Source organism: Jaculus jaculus, chromosome 7, assembly GCF_020740685.1.
Source record: "Jaculus jaculus isolate mJacJac1 chromosome 7, mJacJac1.mat.Y.cur, whole genome shotgun sequence".
NCBI lineage: Eukaryota > Metazoa > Chordata > Mammalia > Rodentia > Dipodidae > Jaculus > Jaculus jaculus.
In genome coordinates, this window is record NC_059108.1 from 47809107 (window position 1) to 47828094 (window position 18988).

Genomic DNA, 18988 nt, shown 5'->3' on the forward strand with positions numbered 1-18988 from the left:
TCCCCATTAAAATTCGAATATCATTCTTCACAGAAATAGAAAAGACAATCCAAAAATTCATTTGGAAGTACAAAAAACCTTGAATAGCCAAAACAATATTGAGAAACAAGAATAAGGCTGGTGGTATCACCATGGCTGATTTTAAGCTATATTACAAACCATTGTAACAAAAACAGCATGATATTGGCACAAAGGCAGACATGTAGATCAATGGAACAGAATAAAGGACCCAGCTGTTAATCCAGGCAGCTACAGCCATCTGATTTTTGACAAAAATGCCAAAAATATTCATTGGAGAAAAGATAGTCTCTTCAACAAGTGGTGCTGGGAAAATTGGAGATCCATATGTAGAAAGTTGAGAATAGATTCCTGTCTTTCTCCATGCACAAGAATCAAATTTAAGTGTATTAGGGACCTTAATATCAGACCTGAAACTCTGAAATTGCTACAGGGAAAGGAAGGGGAAACCCTTCAACATATTGGCATAGGTAATGACTTTCTGAATATAACCCCAATTGCTCAGAAAATAAAACCAATAATCAACTACTTGGATCTCATCAAATTACAAAGCTTTTGTACAGCAAAGGACACTGTGAATAGAGCAAAGAGACAACCTAAAGAATGGGAGAAAACCTTTGCCAGTTACACATCTGCCAGAGGATGAATATCCATAATATACAAAGAACTCAAAAAACAGAACAATAAAAAAAATCAACCAACCCAGTTAACAAATGGTCTATGGAACAAAATAGAGAGTTCTCATTGCAAGAAATACAGATGGAATATTAATATCTAAAAAAGTGTTCTACATCCTTAGCCATAAGGGAAAGGCAAATTAAAATTACCTTTAGATCCCACCTCTCTCCTATCAGAATGGATACCATCAAGAAAACAAATGACAATAAATGTTGGTGAGGATGTGGTAACAGGGATACACTTCTACACTGTTGGTGGGAATGTAATCTGGCACAGCCATTGTGGAAATCAGTGTGGAGGTTCTTGATGCAGCTAAAAGTAGATTTACCATATGATCCAGCTATAGCACTCCTAGGCATATATCCTAATGACTCTTCTCCCTACCTTAGAGATACTTCCACAACCATGTTTATTGTTGCTCTATTCACAATAGCTAGGAAATGGAACCAGCCTAGATGTCCACCCACAGATGAATGGATAATAATGATGTGGTACATCTACACAATAGAGTTCTATTAAGCAGTAAAGAAAAAATGAAATTTTCAGGGAAATGGATGGATCTGGAAAGGATTATATGAAGTGATGTAACCTAGGCCAAGAGAGCCAAAAGTCATATGTTCTGTCTCATATGTGGGCTGTAGCTATAAATGTATAGACTTGTGTGTGATCTGGAACCAAAAATCAGTACCAGAGGCCCATAAGCTAGAAAAAGTCTATAAGGGAAGGAGGAACGGGAATGTCTTAAGGGGATGGTATTGTATATATGTAAGTAGAAGAACACATTACAGGGAGGGAAAATGCCTATGGAAGGTCAGGGGAAGAAATTGTATAAATAAAGGGTGGGGAGAATCATCAATCACAATTCAAGATATTCTGAGTGAGTCATATGAAACTCTACTTTCTTGAATAATGGCACATCCAGAAGCCATAGATTGTTACCAGAATATTTTCAGTGCCAGGGATGGGATACCTTCCAGTGAGTTGTTGGCCAGGGAGGTCCCTGTTGCCTCCAAATAATTATAGGCTACTGCCAAGGCCTTTGGCTTCCCTTGAGAAAGAGATGGTCAAACCCTATTACTGAAGACTTCACATGCCTGAGTGGCAAAATAACTGAGAGATCAAGCTGGTGCTGAGAAGAAAACCTTCTACCTGTAGCCCAGCCAACTGATAGTTGCAAAAAGCTGCACTGTATACAGCCTTATGGGAGACAGGTGTCATCAGTGGCAATAACAGTGGACACTTGAAGCTTCAAGTTTGGCCAGAGAGGCCAAATGACTGAGCGAGAGAAATAGTGGCATGTGTGCTCTGGGGGAAACTAAATGATCTCAAATTGGACTGACAGCCCATTCCGTGGGAGGGAACACATGCCTGGTACTGAAAAACTAATCAAAAGCCTGTGGCATAGGTGGTCATGAGCCTTAGGGGTATAAAGCCTGCTCTTCTCTAAATAAATGCATAAATAACTCTCATCAAATTGCCCTTGAAAACACTACACTTATTGTTCATACTCACATATTAATGGTACTCGCACTTCTGGTTAGAGAAGCTTCACTTTACAGATGGCGATGGCCACTGGGATGACCCCAAAGTCAACATATTGCTGAAAAGAAGGGATGGAGGAGTGTCTAGCACTGAAACATCTCTATCACATGCTCCAATGCTCAGAGTCCATTGCAGAAGAGGTGGTGGGAAGAATATAAGTGCCAAAGGAAGGGTTCCACTCTTTACATACAACTGTCAGGACAGAAATTGGCCTCAATACCCAAGACCTCACAGTGCCTAGCAATACCTACACAAGACCCTCATAATAGGAGAAAAAATGATGACATTAAATTAAAAGACAGACTGATGGAGAGAGGGAGGGAATATGATAGACAGCAGAATTATGAAAGGGAAAGCAGGACAGGGGAGGGAAACACCATGGTTTGTTGTCTGTATATACAGAAGATATATATATATATATAAACTGTGTCTTAGTCTGAGGGAACTCTTCTGCTTGCCTCTGCTTCTGCTTTATTGTTTGAGATAACTTCTCACTTTGACTACATGCATGATTTTCCTCTGGTCTCCTAATCTACCGTGTGTGCATTTCCCTTACACCCCAGATCTACCACATGTTTGCTTTCCCTAGCTCACCACATGGGTGCTTTCACTAATGCTAGGTCTGCTACCTGTGTAATTTTTTTAAACTCTTGGTAAGCATTAGTGTAACTCTCTTCATTACTCATTTCTCCACTTGTTTTCTTGGCCTCTGCTTTGATATTTTTCCGTTAGCCTAACCATTTGCCCTCTTAAATTTACTCCACATAAAATCATATTTATTCATTTTTAGTCTCCATACATAAACATCTAAGTTCTATCTTCCACGTGCTTGTGGCTCTACCTCAGTCTTTCCTTAGAAGCCTCAGTTTAACTCCTTTTCACATGCAGTTTTTCCCAAAAGCCTCTATTTCTCTTAAATGAACTTTATAAATTATGCAGTGTTTCCACATGAGAGCATGTTTCCTACTTCCAAGATGCTTATGACTCTGTTCTAGCTTTCCTTCCTAGATCCCAATCTCTTTTAAGTAAACCCCACAATTTGTGAGTTTACCCTAAATATACTTAGTAATTCATAATTTATCCTTCTTGAGTCCATATTTATCAATTCTTTTTTTAAAGGTAGGGCAGACCTTTGGGGTTCATAAATTTTGGGGACCCCTCTTGAACTCAAAAATCCTTTATCATATCCATACATAGCTTATGGGAGAGAAGGGAATGGGGTTAATTTCAGGCTTACAAAGTTCGAGGGAACAACATCAATACTGGTAGAAGCTGGCTCCCTTTCATAGATCCAAGCACAAAGACATCACCAGCACCACAAAATGGAAACTGCTAGAACTCAAACTGCTCTCTCTCCATACCTGTGTACTTGAATGAAGATCCACCCCCAAACACACCTTAAGGATGGACTCCAAGGTCTGTACAGTGACACACCTCCCCTGTTTCATGGCTCTGCCTGCTAGGGGATCATGTTAAAATCTCAGTTTTAATGAAACACTTGAGTATATGGAACTATATATTTAAACTATCACATTCAAACTACTACAACACCCAATGTCAACCATTGGCCTCTACACTCATGTACACACATATACAAACAAATATATGTACACACACAGTACATACACATATTCATGAAAAAATGTAATATATGTTGATAAATTAAAGAAGTATAAAGTTGCAATCAATCTAGGGGAAAAAATCTATCTTTGTCTTAAGTAACTTCCTATATGCTGTTACTATAGATAATGTGCATGCAGAAACAGAATATAGAGGAATGCATAAAGAAAATACACAATTTGGTTTTGTATGATTTTGAAGAGCTTGTGAGCTATCAGAGCATAAATATTTAATAGACTGTGAGATATATTTCTATAATAAAAGAAAATTCAGTCTAGGTATGTTTTTTAGTTTTACTGATACAATATTTACAACATAAAATTCATTGATTGTAAATACATAATTCAATATTTTAAATGTTTGCAGTTCTAAAAGCTAGCTTTAGGACTTACCTACCCTTGTTCCTATGAAGACACTGATCTGCATTCTGTCCATTCCATTTTAGAAATGTTGTAGTCATACAAGATATAGACTTTTGTATCTGCTTCCTTTCATCCATCATAGTGACTGTGAGGTTCACCCATTCTGTTACTTCTATCAGCATTTAATTTATTTTCATTACTGAGTTACTCCACCAACTGGTTATATTAATTTTCTTGGTTATGTTAAAATTCTTCCAAAGTTCTTTGAGGAATATGTTTTCATTACTGCTAGATAAATACACAGAAGTAGAGTGACTGATATGTAACAGGCATTTTTAAGAAACTTCCAAGTTGTTTCACTGACTGTCAACCAATATGCCCACCAGCATCATGGGAAAATACAATATTCATTCAACTGTCATCAGCATACATAGTATACAGTGGTGTATCTAGCATATTATACAGAATAAGCTAGGCTATGGTGTAGCAACAATGCCAAGGTCTCAGAGGCTTGTGAGAGCAAGCACAGGCTGTTGGAGCCAGCCCTGTGTGCAGTGATTGTCATTCATAATGATGAGTAAGAAATGAGACTGTAGCCATGGACAATCTGGTCTTTAAAGGCTCTGCTTGAAAGTGGCACAAATCATTTCACACATCTCTGATTAATCCAGTCACACAGCTAAGCCTGACTCCACTGAATGGTACAATATAATCCTCCCCTAAGGAGGAGAAGAAAAGCAAAGGGAAGATGAATGTCTAGATGTCAGTCGAGATCTTGCAGAGGGCAACATCCATTTATTGCTGCATACATTTTTGTGAGACCCTTTTACATGTCAGTAATGATATATTTTATCATTCATCAGAGCTATCCTATGCTAACTCATGTAGCAGGCCAGGAATCCAAGAAAAGAAACAGAAATTTTCCAGACCCTGAGGATAACCATTGCAGCTGACAGAACATCAGCACCTTTAGTGCCCACTGCAAAAATGTGGCCTGCTTACCTCGGGGCTGAAGTAGGAGTCTGCCTGTGGATGAGAGTAAAGATACACAGCAATGGGAATGGAAAAATGAAGGATAAATAGTTGTAGTTGTTTTTATAACCAATTTACCACATATTAAAATGACAACCACTGCAGGAAGTCAGTGTACCATTGCTTCTGTATTCATGCTGAAACCGAGGGCTAGTGGGCATAGCTCAATGATAGATCACAGGTTTCACATACCCAAAACCCTAAATTCAATCTCCTGAAAGCAAAAAGAAGGCTTCAAGTGGGAATATAATGCTGGGATAAACTCAGGATGAGGGTAAATGCAAAGTGTAGTTAAAAGTAAAAATGACCAAGTGTCAGGAACCTATTGTTTTCCCTTCTACAGTAATAGAGAAATTTCTACTTATCTCATGAGTTTCTGTAATGATCACTATGGGACATATGCTCAAAAGTCCCTATTCTAGAAGGAAAGTATATTTTTCTAATGTGAGATAGTCATGTTTTCTCTATAGTCATTAAGATTGGAAGACTTGTAGGCAACTGCTTAAACTCTAAAATACACAAGGATATATTCCTAATATATGGTGTCACAGAGGTACATAGACCCTGGAAAACAGTAGGTATAGGATACCAAAAGACCTGACTGAGCACTGAACCTCAACATTCAAGACAATTTTCTTTCTACAGCATTCTGTTTGAGGAAAATGAACAACTTAAAATATTATCCAGATGATTTAGAGAAAGACGAGGAATAATAATTTTGATGCTAATATAATTAATATTTAATAGTTACTACATAAATGAAGAAAATCAAATCCATTTAAAATCAAACTCATGACTTGGGCAGGAGATGTGCTCATTAGTAAGGGTCCTTACCTAGTGCATACAGGCCTTAGGTTCAATCCCCATCACACCAAAAATAAATAGAAATATAGATGATGTATCTGAGATGGAGAAAATATAGGTCACACCCTCTTCAAAGCTGATTTACTGCGACTCACAAAATCTGAAAGAATCCATTCCCTAAACAGCAATGTTAATCATTCAAAACCTGTTTTCATTTGCTTCTTGAGCTTCCCAAATATTAATGGAATATACAACTCTAGAATGGCAAAAAGAAAAGTTTTGAAAGAACACTTAAATATGTATTAGAGAGATGTAGGTATAGGCATAGACACAGGATCGAGGAGTTAAGGATGGCCTGGATTATACATAAAAGAGGGATTTGTAAGTTTTTCTTTTCAGCTTTCTTCTAAACCAAACTCCTAATATCGTGGTGTACACATGCTACTTGTATGAGTATGTGTGGGGATTCCTCCAAAATAGACAGAATTCTCTGATGGTGTTATAAAACCATTTTCCTGAGTAAGTGAAAGTTGCTCACTTTTGCATTGCTCTGGTTAATTTTTACGGAAAATCATGCTTAGTGGGCTCCATATCTAGCTATGTGCAATCAGCCAAAGGGCAAAAACGAGTTGTTTTTCTATGAAATAAAGTAATTTGCTACATCAAATTCCTTTTACAAATAACTACAAAACAATTTTGCTCTTAATTCCTTTGAATATAGTAAAAGAAAGTTCACCACTGTCCATTCCCTTTCTATCATACTGTGGGTTTACAATGTGCTAAATTAATTTCAGACACAAAAATCTAGCCAGGTATGGTGGTGCATGCCTTTAATGCCAGCACATGGGAGGCAGAGGTAAGAGGATCGCTGTGAGTTTGAGTCCAGCCTGAGAGTACACAGTGAATTTCAGGCTAGCTTTTGCCAGTGTGAGACCCTACCTCAAAAAACAAACAAACAAACAAAAAATGACTTAAAATGTTCCCAGCATGGCTCACAGAATCTTGAAGAAGTGGGGGCAAGAAGATTGTTAGAGCCACAAGTTGAGATATTTTGCACAGAGACATTGCCTCTCCCCTATAACTGACTGCTGCCCCATAATGCATGACCCACAATACCCATGGGGTTGACCTGCATCCCCAATGAGGAAAGCCTCTTCAGAAAGGGGGCAGGGAGGAGGGAAAGGATGATACCAACATGTGATGTTTACATACAAAATATGTCCATATCTAATAATAAAAATAAAATATATATTTAAAAAATTGACTCTATCCATAGAAGCTTTAGAATTGCTTGAGAGTAAAGGAAATGTTGACTTATAGATAACTCATTTCACATCTCTCTGAACTTTAGTTTCCACATATATAGGATAAAAATAACATTGCCTTTATAATAGGTATTGATATAAAAACTAAACATATCTGGAATTAAATTAGAAATAATCAATTTGTAGCAAGAATGTATTGCAATGACAGTCAACATTCTTTCTTGGTTGTCTCACTGAGAGAATAAATATTCCAACCTCATTTTCCTAGATATTCATTAAGACCTGCCATGCTCCCATTGCCTATTCAGGGCAGTGGGCAAGGCAGTGAAGTGACTCACAGCAGGCCAGCGTAACTGGGGGAAATAGCAGGTAGATAAGAGGAAAGAATTAGTTTCAAAGGGCAGAAGGAGGAAGCAGTCTTACAATTTACAATTTTTACTATTTTTTGAGCACAGTGAAGACATATTTAGCCCACATATATAAAATTTTTGTTTTCTTGCTCATGGACTTCATTGACACCACAGTTTTTCATTGACACCACAGTTTTTATTATAACACACTCCCAAAACTATGTGGAGGGGGAGAATATTTTCTAGAAATCTTTTCCCCCACTCAACTGTTTTTCTTCCTCTCCCTGTTATACTTAACAGCAGCTCAGAGGGAGCCAGGCAATGATAAAAATCCTTAGAGGAGATGAGAAGAGAAGGAAAATAAGTAACCAAAGGCACAGCTTCTTTCCTTATGAAAAGTGAGAGGAAAGACAGGGGATGCAGCTCAATTAGCAGAGTGCTTACCTTGCATGCACAGAACCCTAGGTTTTACCACTAGCATCACATACAAACCCAGGGTGATAGTGCATACCATAGAGGCAGGTGGATCAGGAGTTCAAGGTCAGCCTACATACTTGAGGAGAGAAGGATGGAAGAAGGAAGGAAGAAAGAGAGAAGGGGGGCTTAGTTGTAGGTATGTAATTAGAAGGGCAGATTACTGGAGGTGAAATGGCCTATGTGGGATCAAAGGAAGGGATAGAGTAAAGGAAGAGTGGGAGGGGGAGTTAATCAAAATTTAAAATGTTAATGAATAAGCCATATAGAAACTACTTCATTGCTAGACAATAATATATATGTTTAAAAGAAAGATTATGGGCAGAAGTGTCCTATGGATATGGATAAAGTGCACCCAGAAGTCACAGGTTGTTATGAGAAAAATTTCAGTACCAGAGATGGGATACTTTCCAGTGAATTGTTGGTCAAGGAGGACCCTGATGCTCCCAAAACATTACAAGCCATTGCCAACATTCTTGGTTGACCACCAGAACTAGACAGTAAGACTCTGTTGCTGAAAACCCCACATGCTTGGGCTGCAGGTCACTGATAAATCAAGCTGAAGCTGAGCCGAAAACTTCCTCCCTGTTGACTAGCTGTCAGAAGGCTGAAAGGAGATGTGCTGCATGTGACCTTTTGGAGAGAGAAGTCATTGACAGTGTTGAGTAACAGTGGACCCTGCAAGCCTTAAGATTGGCCTGCCAGGCTAGGTGTGACAACTGGGGAAATAGTAGCATATCTGTTATGGGGGAACCAATGGCTCTCTAAATAAATTGGTGGCCCACTCCACAGAAGGAAATACATGCCTGGTACTAAAATGCTAGTCAAAAGCCTATGATGGCGAGGAAGATCATGAGCCATAAGGGAGTAATACCTTCCGTTTGTCTGGCTAAATGGACATATTATGCCCACCAAACTGCCCTCTAAGCTTCTTTTTATTGTTTTTGGTTTTGGTTTTTGGTTTTTCAAGGTAGGGTTTCACTCCAGCCCAGGCTGACCTGGAATTCACTATGTAGTCTCAGAGTGGCCTCTAACTCACAGTGATCCTCCTACCTCTGCCTCCCGAGTGCTGAGATTAAAGGTGTGTGCCACCACACCCGGCTCCCTCTAAGCATTTTTAATGTTTATACCCATATATTTTGGTTAGAGACGCTTCTCTTTTCAGATGGTGATGACTACTGGGGTGATCCAAAAGTCACCATAAAGGGACAGTGGAGTATTAAGTGCCAAGGTCCAGCCTTAGCAGGGCTGTAGAACTGGAAAGGGATGTGTGGAGTCAGTGTTGTGAGGAAAGGATTTGGACCAGTAGTTCAGGTGAAGAACACTGGACGCAGAGCAAAGCTCTGCTTCTTTATTTATACATTATACTTTTTGCAAGCAAGACATAGCAACTTATTCTAGTTGCTTCTGTTCTTTAAGAAATCTTGTACAATATTCTCCTTGGTTTCCCCTGCTTCTGCTTAACTCCTGAAACTCTTAACCTATAGACATTCTGATAACATCTTAAACAAGAAAGTCAAAGATTGCAAACTGGTTAATATCTTACCAAGGCTCATGGAAACTAGCCAAGAGCCTGGGCAGGTAGCTCTTGTGGTTATAAGGTGATAGACATGTTTAATCTCAGAAAGGGCAGTGTTAGCCACTCTCTACATAATATATCTTGTGGCCTGAGTAACAGTATGTGTCTATATTTCTAATCCAGTACTGATTTAATTGTTTTTCTATGACATTTCTTTGTTGCTCCAATTTACAGTTTGGCCCTGACCTTGCAAGTCTCTCCATAAAAAGAAGAGTTTGATATTTAACTCTTTTCCCACCTTTCCATTCCATCCTTACTCCATTAATGTATGCCCCTATATATGGTAAAAGTGGATCTATACAACCAGTGTTTTGCATTGATGTCTTTCCCATAGGAGCCCAGAAAACTCTTTTGTTAATTCTGATAGTTACATATTCTGTTTTACTTCCTTGTGTGGGCTCAACCCTATTACTTGAAAGATGTTTACTTTGGCTCCCTATCATTTCAGGCTCCTTTTCTAGTAAGTCATCTTTAGGTTCAGGAAATGTGCCAATTAATTCCTATAATCATAAGTAATGTTTCTTGTGTAGGTAGTGTCAGGCACTGTGAATGAGGTCATGGATATCCAGGCATCATAATAGGAGGAAAAGATGATGACATCAAAATAAAAGAGAGACTGACTGAGAGGGGAGGGGATATGATGGAGAGTGGAGTTTCAAAGGGGGAATTGGGGGAAGGGAGGGAATTACCACGGGACATTGTTTACAATCATGGAAGTTGTTAATTATAAAAAAATTAAAAAATATTAAAAATTTTAAAAATAAGTAATGTTTCTTGGGAACAATTGGTAAGGCATGTGAAATAGCATTGCAAGGAGCATGTCACACTAGGTGAAATATACATTTTTGGTGTTGAGAAACTTTGTTCAATCAAACTAGTCATAGTTTCAGGATCCATAATCTGTTTACCTGTTTAAACATTATAGCCTCAGCAATTTCTGTTTAATCACTAGTGACTGTATAAACACATCTGAATTGTATTCCCCTATTATTACTAAGAAGGGGTGAATGAAAGCAAAAATAAGCAGTAATAAACTTACAATAACTCCAAAAATTCCAAGGAAAAGATAGCAATTATGCAAATTGTCAGGTAACAGGCACTCCAGGAGGTCACTGAAAGACTTCTTGGCCCCGCCAAAGAAAGTCTCAGCTGCCACAGCCCTGCTGAATGATGTCTCATCAGCATCATACTCCAGCGCTGACCGTTGTTGCCATTTGACCACTGCCAGTTTAGCACGGAGGCTTCTCTGCCACACCCTGCAAGGGTCAGAGTCCACTGTGGAAGGGGGTGGGGAGAAAGAATGGAAAAGCCAAAGGAAAAGTAGGACTGTTATAATACAATCTTCCAGACACAAAATGGACTTGATATTTATGACCTTACAGTGCTTGACACTACCTACACAAGACCCTCATAATAGGAAGAAAAGATAATGACATCAAAATAGAAAATACTAATGCAGGGTGGATTTAAGAGGGGGAGAATGCAAGTGGGTAAGGGAATTATGAATTCTGTCAATAAAAAGTTAACAAAAATAAATAAAAGTTTTAGTAGAGCTAAAAAAAAAAGAGAGAGAAAGGAAGGAAGACAAGGTGGGAGGGAGGGAGGGAGAACACTCTAATATACTAATGGTAACTTTTCCCATTCTAATGGCTATTTTTTGTTTTTGTTCACATTGCCTCTTCCCATTTCTCCTACTCATTAGAGTGACTGCTGTAGCATAAACTTGATCCTGTCAGAGTGACTGCGCTGGCTTAAGTGTGAATGTGACATTCATTACAAAACCTTCAAAGAGACTTCTGCAACATATTGCAAACATGACCATGTTTCTGCACTTCTGTCTATACTCAGGTCACTTTGTAATGCAATATGCTGTCCTCTTACCAAGAGGTAAATTCCCATTCCTCATACTCTTGGAATAAACCATCCTACACTGGCCTGATGGATGATATAAGATATGCTGCCCAGTGTCCTATATCAACAAAACTAACAGCCATCCAAGCACCAGTCAGTAGAGAAAAGCCATCTTAACTAGACACAAGAAAAAATCTGGCTGGTTTAGCTAAGCTACCCCAGTCTGCATACCAGCCAGCTCACCCTTTGGCTTGTAATAATAAATGGTTTGCTATGCTTTAAGATTGTTACATAAGTTACATAATGAATAACTGATAAGTGTCTCATTGTATACAAAGCTAAGAATCTAAATTTCTCATGTGGTAATAAGGCTCTTCATAAATACTAATAAAAAATAAATATTCAGTATTATTCTCTGACCTCTTATATTAATAGTATAACTTTTAATCATCTGATCAATGTTCTCTGAAGTAGTATACATCTTTCATACCCATGGACTTTACACGTGTTTGAAAGATAAAATGAGGGTTTACTAACATATAAAGAATATTTGTGGACTGGAGAGATGGCTTAGCAGTTAAGCGCTTGCCTGTGAAGCCTGAGGACCCCGGTTCGAGGCTCGATTCCCCAGGACCCACGTTAGCCAGATGCACAAGGGGGCGCACGAGTCTGGAGTTTGTTTGCAGTGGCTGGAGGCCCTGGCGCGCCCATTCTCTCTCTCTCTGTCTATTTGCCTCTCTGTCTCTCTGTCACTCTCAAATAAATAAATAAAAATAAACAAGAATATTTGTAACACACCAAGGTTTTCCATAGTACTAATTACCACTTCACAATAGCTCTGGGCTACAGTTTGGATGGAGACTATACTCTAAAGTCTCGTATTGGAGGCTTGGTCTTGGCAGTTTTAAGAATGAGTAGAACCTTAATTCATGAAATAAGTGCAATGTTATTGGGGGTACTTTCTTCAGAATTCATCTGACTTTGAATGAATTAGAGTCCACATAGTGGGTTGCTTTGAGAAGAGGAAGACAGACCTCTTCTTATTTGCTGGGTTCCTGATTCTTCTCCCAAATCCTCCTACCTATCAAATTATAATATAGCCAAGAGAACAGGACCATGCTCTGAGACCTCTAAAGGTGTAATCTAAATAACCCATCTGCTTCACAAATTACTCAATCTCAGATATATATATATATATATATATGCATATATATATATATATATAGTAACAACAAATAAAGACACCTGATAAAGTTGTAATTCACAATTTATGTATTAACTGAAACAATGTACTGCAAAAAGAACCTTCAATTTCTTGAAGCTATGCATCTAGCAAGGGATAGGTCTTCATTTTGCTAAATAAATAATCGATAATTTCACAGTCCATAATATTCACATTGAACAATTAGTCCTCAGTTTAGTGGACAGATGAGGATTAAATGAGGTTAAGCTTTATTTCAGGATTATATGCATAGTGCTTTCAAATTACCTGTTCACTCTCTTCATCCTGCTGGACATACAAGAATTAAGCAGGGATGTATGTAGGCTTCTCTAATATGGCTCTCTCTCCTCTACCCTTACCTTAAACTGAGTTATTGTTTTAACTATGTTATTTTTTTCTGCATGAAAAGCCTGTTCTTCTTTTCTCATCTGCCTGATTCATATTTATTCTTCAAGACTTATCTAAGAATATTACTTTCTCAATGAAGTCAAAAAAGAAATATTAAAGGTAATGACATTTGTATGTCTATTTCCAAAATCTTCAAAGCACTGTCTCCAATATCTTTTTGTAATGTACTACACTTAGTTGTATATTTTGTTCTTTTGCCCTTTGGATTTAATTGAGGAAAAGGCATAGTTTATTTATTTGCTTCTCTATAACATAGCACCTCACCTGCTACAACATGGTAAATACCCCATTAAATGCTTATAAAATCACATTGAATATCTTTCCATTTACTTAAGAAGATAGGGAGAGGGCTGGAGAGATGGCTTAGTGGTTAAGCACTTGCCTGTGAAGCCTAAGGACCCCAGTTCAAGGTTCAATTCCCCAGGACCCACTTAAGCCAGATGCACAAGGGGGCGCATGCATCTGGAGTTCATTTTCCATGGCTAGAAGCCCTGGCTCACCCGTTCTCTCCCTCTCTCTCTCTCTCTCTCTCTCTCTCTCTCTCTCTCTCTCTCTCTTTCTCTCTCTCTCCCTCCCTCCCTCCCTCCCTCCCTCCTTCTCTCTGTTGCTTTCAAAGAAATAAAATAAATAGGGCCAGAGAGATGGCTTTGTGGTTAAGTGCTTGCCTGTGAAGCCTAAGGACCCCGGTTCGAGGCCCGGTTCCCCAGGTCCCACGTTAGCCAGATGCACAAGGGTGTGCATGCATCTGGAGTTCATCTGCAGAGGCTGGAAGCCCTGGCGTGCCCATTCTCTCTCTCTGTCTCTCTCTCTCTCTCTCTCTGTCTCTCTCTCTCTCTCTCTCTCTGCCTCTTTCTCTTTCTGTCACTCTCAAATAAATAAGAATAAACAACAAAAAAGAAATAAATAAAATAAATAAATAAATAATTTTTTAAAAAAAGAAGATAGGGAGAAATATGGCTTCTTTTCTAAGCTTAGATTGGGGAGCTGGTTAGAGATAGGAAAGAGGTATTCACTAAAACTTCAAATCCTACTACTTCTAGGAAGAAATTATTTTTCTGATTAATTTTAGAAAGTAACTTACAATATAATTAGTGCTTACAGTTGAAGCATTAAGTTCCCTAGAAAAATAAAACAACAGCAGCAGTGTCTAGGATAACTAGAAAATGTAACCATGAATTTTCACTATAGACAGAACTACAGAAGAGACCCATTTTACTAAGTGTGATTATCAGCAAAGCACATATTAATCTTCTCATGCCAGATAAGACACCATACTTACACTTTTACCTCATTGATTACTTAGCTGACAAAACCATAATTACAGCTACAAATTTTAAAAGAAATGTCAAGATATTGACATAGCCTTGAATGAGAGTATGGAAGGTTCATTATTTGCTTGTGTTAAGCCATTTTGGTAGATACTTCTATTTGCATAGAAAAAGAGTTATGAACTGAGTAAATGTTATAACTAAATTTCTGCACTCTTTTAAAATAGCCCTCTCAACCCAAATTCAGCTTTGCAAAGAGAAGGTCCTCTAATTATATCCATGATAAGTAGTTTCATTAACAAATTAGGACTCACATAGATGATTTATAGGAAAATTCCAATGCCAGGGGTAGATACCTCAGGGAGTTGTTCATCAGGAAAACTCCTTAAGCTCCTGAAACAAGACAGATTATTGCCATTGCTCTTAATTAACTTACCAGAACTAGATTATAAGATCTTACTGTTGAAGACACAACATACTTTGGTTGCAGTACACTGAGAAATGAAGCTGGGACTGAGATGCAAGCTTCTTCTCTTCTAGCTAAACATCACTGTGTTGGAAAGTGTAATACAGACTACTAGAAGAGAAAAGTCATCAACAGCCTTGCCCAGAAGTGGACTCTGCAATTTACACAACTTTCCAACAGGACAAGATGTGGCCACTGGTGTAACAGCAGTATGTCTGCCACTGTGGTAAACAACTGCTTTCTGATTGGATTTGAGGCCTGCTCCACAGGAGATAATTTATGCCTGGTACTACAAACCTAGTCAAAAGCTTATGGCTGACAAGGTCATAGGCCCTAGAGGAAGAAGCCCACGACTGTGGTTTTGCCAAGTGAATATGTTGTACTCATCAAATTTTCTTGTACATACTTGTATTTATCCCTGAAGATTAGTTATTCTCACCTGTGGCAGACAAGCTTCTTTTTGCAGTTGGTGGTGACTTCTGTGAAGACACAAAACTCATCAATATGTTGATAATAAGTGACAAGTGCTCAGAGATAATAAGACATCTATATCACCTCCACCCCACCCAAGGCTCAGAAAACATTACAGAAGAGGGAGAAGAATTTAAGATCCAGAGAATGGAGAAGAGTGTTGTGGAATGTTATCTCACTGGCATGACATAGTGGCATTCATGACCTCACAACCAATGCCATTATCTGCATCATATTGAGCCCATCAACATTCCATCATAGATGTTGGAGTAGGGTAATGAAAGAAAAAAAAATAGTAGAAGAGGGGCTAGTTGTAAATAAAGGGTTTAGTGAAAGGAGGACAGGGGAGGAGGAACCAAGAAAGTAAGTAGAGGGGATTATGATCAAAGTATGTTATTTACATGTATGAAAACTGGCAAAGAACAGAAAAAAGATAAAAAGAAAAAAAAAACAGAATCAAAGCTCACTAATGATTTAGCCACATTGGAATATGGTAATATATTTCAAGAGTTCATGATGTTATTTATAATTCTTAGACTGTTTGACCCTTTATCACCCATTCATTTCCATGGCTTTCTCATATCCACCATTCCCTAGAAGCCCAGGAATAACTTGGCAATTCCTTAGGAGAAACATCGATACTTTTTTTTTTACGCTTAACAAAAAACTTTATTGGATTACAAATTTTAAAAATGGATCACTTAATTTAAAAGTGGGACTATTTTAGTTTTCTTATTCTTAAATGAGTTCTTTCAGAATTGTACTTTGTTTTTAAAATGATGGATAAACCCTGACAAAGTAAAGGGAGGTTAGTACCAATCAAATTTAAATATTGTTTTCTGTATTATGTCAAAATGATTTGCAGAAACTGAAGAGGAGAACAAAGGAGAGTACAAGCATGTAGATCTTTTAGTAGGTGTCCAATAGGATGGAGATCGAATGTGAAAACTGTAGTCTTGGCAATGCTGACCTTTAATTTATGTTATAATAGCTATACCAAGAAAACTATGAGAGGAAAAAAATAATGAGAAACCCACTGCTTCTTATTCCTAACAGAACAAATGGTACACATAACTGTAAAATCTGTATTGCAAAACTACTTGCTACAAATCACATTTTCAGATGGTTCAACAATTTATCACCATATAACAGAAAAAGTCAGCACAAGATTCAGAACAACATTTTCTTCTATTAACCTCCACATGGAAAGACCATAGCATTAATGACTTATACAGTTCTTAGGCTAAATCCTTGGTCAGTAAAAGATTTTCAAGTCAAAGTCAAGTCATGAACTATTTACAATAGCTAAACTATATACACTAAGATGCAAACATTTTCTTCCCATGAGGGGGAATTCATCAGAATTGTTCGTTCTTTGCTTGTGAAGGGATTTATATGAAAAGCTTAGCAAACTATGTGGATGCTTCTGCAAAACTAAAATACACTGCAATGTCAAATAGGAATAAACAACAAAATCAAACTGATTTCAACAAAGTCATGTTCCCAAAAGTGAAATCTATTAAAATCAAGTAATATACATGTAAGAGAAATACAACAAATGATAATCATGGTTAGTTACAGATGTAAAAGAGTATCTAGTTTTGCTAGGCTTGTGAACATAATAAAATCAAACTTACACACGAGTTCAAATATTATGTACAATTTTGATGAGCTGGTCAAGTATTACTTGAATACATATATTTGGCAAATCTAAAATTACATTACCTTTTTTGTCCTCCTTTAACATTTGTAGGTACATGCCAATGAGAAATATAATTTTTAATTTATGTATTAACAGAGAAACAGAATTTCAACTGTGTTTCAGACAGTAAAAAAGTTAGTATTTCCCTTAAAAAGAAACATTAAAATTGCCAAAAGTTTAGTTGATAAAAGTTCAGCATCAACTTACTTATAAAAATGAAAAATAAAATTTTTGAAACAGATATATAGGTATAGTCTGGCCTTACTTACTATAGAAACTCCAGAAGGCATTTAAGGAAGAATGTTAGGTGAAAAACAAAGACTAATCCATGGATGTATGTGGTTTTAAGAATATGACTTGCAGGAAACTAGTTACTTTGCCTAGTTTTAAAGCTAATTACAAAATCCATATTCTTAATGGTCCAGATATTTTGCCAATTCTTCCAACTCAACAGAACTTCCATCAATTTCCACATTCATTACAGACAACAAAGGTTGTCATTGGCTCATCAGCACTAAGTGTTTGCACCTGTGTGTAAGTACAATTCTTCTTTTTACATTTGCCACAGGTAAATAAGTCAGTTTGGGTTCCACCTGTCTTGGCCATCTGATGCTCTCTGATGGCCTCTTTGGTCAAGTTTTTCCCCATTTCGTTGAGCTTATCACTAGCCATTTCCTCTGCTGTCATTCTAGCAAACAGGTCAGGGGGAATATTCCCACAGAGTACATTTTTCCTTAAATTTGGATTCTTTGCATCTTTAAGATTTGATATCCTGTTTCGTACTCTGTTCTTGTATTTCATGTCTGTATTCCTTATTTCTTGATATATAGCTTCATCAATCTGGGATCCTAGTTCTTCTTCATCAGCCCCAATAGCAACATAGTCATCGTCCTGTTCGGAGAGCTGCAGCAAGCATCTCCCGACACTTTAATCATACAGAATCGGAAGTGTTTGGTGCCCGAGGAAAAGACGAAACAAATATCTCGAGCATTTGCCTCATCCTTTCTGCTGCTTACGTTGCCACTGGAACTACTTTCTTCTCTTGCTTCAGGGCTATTCTGCGATGAAATTACAGGCTCTTTTTTTCTTTTCTTCAGGGTCCATCTAATAGTTTTTTTCCAGGATTTGATGAGAGATTTTGCTAAAGATGTAACTTCTTCTTCTTGTAGACTGTAATAATTCTAGGGTCTTGGGAATATTCTTAAGCTCTTTCAGCAAGTCCAATGCTCCAGTCGCGTTCTTCTTCGGCACCATCTTGTCCATCTTCTTGGCGATGCGAACCACCTCGTCCTCCATGGCTCCGGCGGGTCTTCCGCTGGCCCATTCCGCTGGGGACGGGAAGTGGGCTGAGCTGGCGTCGAAGGACTGCAGAGAGCGATGCTCGTCGTACAAGACCCCACAACAGGAGGCCGGCGACTAGGCCCTTCCGCACACATCAATACTATTTTCCATGTCCTCAATATATTCCATAAAAATGTTTATTAGGATTAGTTAAATATGTTGATGTATGTGTAGTCCTTAATTTGAGTCATATTCAATGAAAAATTATCATAAGCACACATGAAAATACATAGAGTCTAAGCTGAAGTAATTTAGGTAACCAGATCAGGATAAAAGGGTCAGTTGCTCATAAACACTATTCTTGAGGATGGACATGATTTGTGAATTGGTGAGATGAAGCAGAATTGAGATGATGAGTTCAGTCCCTGATAGAGATCTTCCACATATATGATCAGTCACAAGACAAGGTAACCGCTGACTGACTGCCTAGGAACACACGAATCACACTTTCAGCTCTTGGTGGTGCTGGCTTGTTACAAATGCCTATGTGGAAAAGGAAATTGCCATTTCCATTATGAAAATCTCCAAAATTTAA

General features: G+C 37.9%; 1 pseudogene; it reads right to left on the reverse strand.

Moving 5' to 3' along the window:
- Positions 1 to 17431: 17431 nt before the first annotated feature.
- On the reverse strand, positions 17432 to 18500 carry LOC101607555 (annotated as a pseudogene).
- Positions 18501 to 18988: the final 488 nt, after the last annotated feature.